Raw genomic sequence first — 5,677 nt, 5'->3', positions numbered from 1 at the left:
TCCAAAAGTTGATTCTGTTCATCTGGACGTCTTCAGAGGGAGAAACGTTTCGTCATCATGTCTGTGAAGGTTCTCAGTCATCCAGGTCATCGTAGTCAAAGGAGCTTGCAAAGAAAAGCGTCTGGACTTCTTTAAGTTGCTTGAAGACGTTTCACCTCTCATCCGAGAAGCTTCTTCAGTTCTAAGGTCAAATGGTGGAGAGTCCCAGATATAAACCTAGTGGGAGTGACCCCCCACAGAGGGACAAAGGACCCCCTGATGATCCTCTAATCGCCTGAGCCAAGGTGGGAAACTGGGCGTGGGTCCCAATCAGCCAGAGTTTCGGGTGTGTTCATTGTGAAACCTGGCCCCACCTTATCATGCGAATTCCTGAGGTCAGATGGCCCAGGATGTGAGTGGGTGTTAAGGCGTCTGGGAAGGATCTCAAAACTGGATTATAGATGGCAGAGAGTTGGTGTCGTAAACCATCAGGTGACGTCTTCAGTCTCAGCTGACCGCAGGTTTCAACCTTATAAACAGGACATTTACATAATGACTGAAACCAGCCCACTGAAGGAACAATGGGCTGTGAGGTCAGTTCCTTAATCTTAATTATGCAAATTCTCATGACCACTGATCAATAACCATGAGTACCATTCACAGAGAGTTGGGGAATGGCTGCAATCACAGCATGTAAGATGGTGACAGATGTACCCTTAGGCCCCTCCTCCATTCAGAGATGGTCTTTCCCTTTTCACGTAAATGGCCTCCTTGACTCCGCCCTCAAACCAGCGTTCCTCCCTGTCCAGGATGTTACATCCTCATCATTGAAAGAGTGTCCACTGGCCTGTAGGTGTAGATAGACTGCAGAGTCCAGGGCCCTATTTCAGGAAGCCGCTTCAGTGCAAACTCTGAGTAAGTATACCCTGAGTTAACGGAAACTCTGGGTTTTCGGTTTCACAAAGCGAGTTCAGATTAATTCTGAGTGAGTTACTATGACGACACACTCCGTGAAGCTAACCTGCCCCCTAGCAGGTTTACTTCAACTAACCCTGACCTTCTCCGCCTCTTTGTCAGAAACCTGACTGTAGGAAGTGTCAGACATGGCGTGCTCCTTCCTTGAAGAGCCAGTAGATGTTGAAGCCCAAATTCTCCGCAGAGCTCTCCGCCGGGAGAGAGTGATTAGAGCGCGTTTGGACATTTTATCATTTCCTGATGATTTCCTGTGTGAACGTTACCGTTTTTCAGCACAATCTATAATTTATTTGAATAACATCCTCAGGCCTAATATTGCTCATGTGACACATCGCGGACATCCTCTCAGTTCTGTACGTATTATTTGTATTGCACTTCGGTTTTTTGCAAACGGGAGCTTTCTGTATAATATTGGTGACGCTGAGCACGTTTCCAAGGCTACCGTCTGTCGGGCAGTCAGGAATGTTACAGTTGCACTGAAACGTCTCCTGCACTCGTTTGTGGTGTTCCCCGGTCATAGACCCACAAGATTTATCAAAGAGGGATGCCACAAAATTGCAGGTATCAGGATGAACGAAACTTAATTCATGATGTGGTGATACTTGGACTACTACTTAAATTTTACATTTATTCTCACGGTTCCCAGGCGTGATTGGCTGTACAGATGGCACTCACATTCCAATCATTGCTCCTTCAGTAAATGAAGGAGACTATGTGAACAGGAAGTCTTTCCACAGCATTAATGTACAGGTACATAGTTCCCTGTAGCATTTCAAACTAACAGATTATTTCATTATAGTAATGGATGCTAATTTGTGTTCTCTGCACTGTGAAGATCATATATGATGCTGCCAACATTATCACAAATGTGGAAGCCAACTGCTCAGCCTCTGTGAGTGGTGGTGGTGGAGGACCCCCACCTGTTTTTCGGGCCTCCGCTTTTTTTCTGTTGGCTATAACGGGTCACATTTGAGCATACAGAGTAAGCAAATATGTACTTGTAATGTGCTCAGATAATTTCAATAAGTGCTTACAGAGGGGAAATTAATGTAGCCTCTAACTGCAATTGATTTACATGGGACAAACAGACCAAGCACTATGGTTCATAATACAATTCCACCTTACCTGTTTGGACTATATTTTTATATTTCATTTTTACTTGCTGCCAGGAACGTTTGGGGCCTGTTGGGTTGCACCTGCGCTCACATCACATCACAAAATAAAATGTATGAAATAAAAAATAAAATATAATAAAATAACGTGTTAAATGGGTGGAAATCCCTAGATCAATGTTTAAATTAACACTCACGCATTGACTCTGTCGGCTATGTTTTGCCATGCATGCTCCCTTTCTTTTGCACCTGTGGCTGTGTTACTTTTTTTCTGCAAAATTTGCATGTTATCGGCATATGCTGCCATCAGAATTTCGGCCTCAAGCGCTGTGAAATACATTGACCGCGCCTTCTTTCCCTCCGTCTCCATGGTGACTCGCTTAATCTGTGCTCCACTAATCAGGGCTTTATGTATCCTCGTGCGCGCGCTTAACTTGGGGTTAAAGCAACTCCGCGTTGACTGAACTAATTGTTATCAGCCTTTCTGAAACCGAATATTCCGAGTTGGACAGTTCGGGGTTACTCAACCCCGTGTATCATTTTTAACTCTGAGTTTTCTAAACCGGCTTCCTGAAATAGGGCCCTGGTGTTTGTTTACATCATCAGGAACACCTGACACCTTTCCCAGCACGCACGCCTCAGCAGACCAGTTTGCTGTTTGCTTTGCAAACACTCATCATCCTGTTTGCATCTCAAACATTTCCTGCAAACAGGTTCGGAGCACATCGTGGAGTCAAAGCGATCGTCACATCAGCAGCTAGTTTTCACAGGAGTTAACCCACAAACAGATGGTTGGGGGGGGGGGTCACCCTGCTGGGTGGGTGGCGTTGGCACCTGAGCTTTCTAATACAACAACTATCATTTTAAAATTGATACCCATTCATACCATGGGTCTGGGATTCATTTGGACTGAGTCACATTAACGATTTCTGTTTTTCCCGCAGAATCGATTCCTTTTTTCTGAACATGCTGTTTGGGCTTAAAATTACTTTTGTTGAAATGGCTGATGTGTGATTGGTGGAACCAACACCAGAGCGAATATTGTAGGCTCTTCAGCTAACCGTGAACCCGACCCAAACTGAGCTGGGCACGTTCAGGGCTGCCAGGGAGGCTGATGTGGCCTCGCCTGGCTCTGCAGCTCTCTGGTGAAGGCTATGCAAAAGCTTCCTGATCTTCTGCTCCTGCTCAGCGAGGGCCTCCTGGAGCTCAAGGATCTTCTCCAGGTAAGAGTCCAGGTGGTTGTTCAGGCCATCATTGGTGAGCCTCGTGTTGTCAGAGATGTTGACGAAGCATCGTGACCGAAGACTTTGCTTGTTGCCGACAGACGAGTGAGCTGCTTTCCTTTGACTTTATTAAATATCTTCATCGTCACAGAGCAGAAGAATTAAATTTAAGCAGCCCAGCGCTGCCCGAGGGCCAGATTTATCCAGAAACTATTAGCTCAACCACACAGTCACTGTTTATTTATGAATGAAAACTGTTTCTGTTATATAAACACCGTCGTTCTCCTTCAGCGACCTCTCTTCAGTCACACCCGTCGTGCCGTTTCTAAATCACGTTATTTATGCTTTCCTGACTCCTCGTGGCGTACTTCTCTTGGCACTTTGTTGATCATCAGTATAAATGACAGAACTCTCTGTATCTGATGCTCTGTGGGAATCTGAGCTGTGTGGTCCATAAATTAAAGCAAGTTTAGTGCTGCACATATAAGATCACCAAACGCTGAGTGCTGGGGTCAGAGCGTCACAGTTCACACACATCTTAAGGAAAGGAGCTCTGACTGTCATACTGATGACATCAAGCCACACCTGAACCAGAGACAGCGGCAGGAGAAGCTTACCTGGGCGAGGACAAAATGGCTTGAGACACCAGAGGAAGTCGAGAGAGGCACAGATGGATTTGGGGTCATGTGCTGGTGATTGGTTCGTGGTGTCAGTGAAACATCTGTCAGGAGATCTCGGAGGGCTTCGTGCGCTCATCCACTGACGAGCTTTCTGGAGTTGCTGATTTCCTCGTGCAGCAGCACCTATGAGCTGCTCACAGCGTCAGACCTGAGGTCAGATGTTCTTACTGTGTTTGATTTTCCAGCAACTCTCCTGAACCCCACAGAGTCTGAGACACTCAGGTAACATCCAGGTGAGCTGATCGCCTCCATGCTATGCTTCGTATTAAAGGAGCCCCAACCGAACACGAGAGCATTAATGTGCTTTCCAGAAACATTTTTGATCCAAATGAGGAAAATCTTGTAATAGTTTTTCACGACCTAGAAGCCATAATCAATAACGATTGTTTCTAAAGGTTTCAGATATTTCCCTTCATGTGTAATGAGTACACAAAGAGCTGCAGCTCTGAACAAACATGTCTGGATGTGTTTGGTGGATCTTATCGGTGTTATCGGTCCTGTGCTGGTCTGTTAGTCACACTGAAAGAAGTCTGATCAGTTCTGTTGAAGTTGTGATATTATTCTGTTATTATATGTTACCTTATAGATGTAATCAAAATAGTTGAATTATGATATTGTTGTAGATCATATTATACCCTTTAATATAGAGTGTGTGAGCTGTATGTAGTTTAGTTCTCATTATACTTTTGAGTTAACAGAACATATTCACATATTAGTTCATTAGATAAATGTGCATCACTCTGTATCCTTGATCTGCTGGGAATGTGTTACACTGTTTTCTTGACATGCTTAATTGTTGAATCATGAAGAGAAGGTTGTAAGCAGGAGACTCTGTGTCTAAAGACAGGGGAGATAGATAGACCACATTCCACACCCCCACCTTACAGAAAGCAGAGAAACAACTGCCGAGGTCATAACTTAGGCGCTGAAACAGAGAAAAAATGTGATGTTTTGGCTTTTACGACTAGCCGGGGGCCACTAGAGACTATAAAAAGCTGAGCAACCCGTCACCATTTTGAGACATGTGCCTGACCCTCTGGTAGCATCTCTCCCGTCCGGACGTTGTAATGCTCTTATTGTTGAATTGTATGGAAATAAATGATTGTTGATTGAGCATTGATACACCGAGTATTGTCCTTCCTTCAGCCCAAAGATTCAAAGAACTGCATGTTTTCAACAAAGTGCATCGCAGAGCGGCGACTCCCTGCTGTCACACGTCAGTGACTCACTGAGCTGCTGAACAAAGACCTTTACACTCATGCAGGTAAGAAAACACACCTGAGCAAACGAGCTCGGCGGACTTTATGGCAGTCCTGCATGCACGACTGTCATAAAGCTGAGGACGACTGCTGCTAACCAGCACACACACTCAGACTGTCTGCAAATACTGATGCTGCAAATCAACCAATCAGATCACACGAGAGCCGCTCCGTGTCAGGATCTGCATCCCACAATTCAGTTCACAGCTGGAGTGAAACACGGAAACTCAAAGTAGAATTCACGTTCCACCAGTTGCAGCGAGTCATCCTGAAGCAGACCATCGCAGCACCGCGTCCGCCTGCTGCTCTGATGGTCCCGTTATGAAACGCCGTTAGTCTGACGCTGATGTAGCGGGACTCGAACCTTCCACATAATTGAGCTTCTGTCTCATCAGTCCACTGAACATTTCCCCAGACGTTTCGGGGATCATCCCCTTGCAGCTCTCCAA

The sequence above is a fragment of the Rhamphochromis sp. 'chilingali' genome, assembly GCF_963969265.1.
Source record: "Rhamphochromis sp. 'chilingali' genome assembly, chromosome: 15".
Lineage (NCBI taxonomy): Eukaryota > Metazoa > Chordata > Actinopteri > Cichliformes > Cichlidae > Rhamphochromis > Rhamphochromis sp. 'chilingali'.
This window is presented reverse-complemented; position numbering follows the sequence as displayed.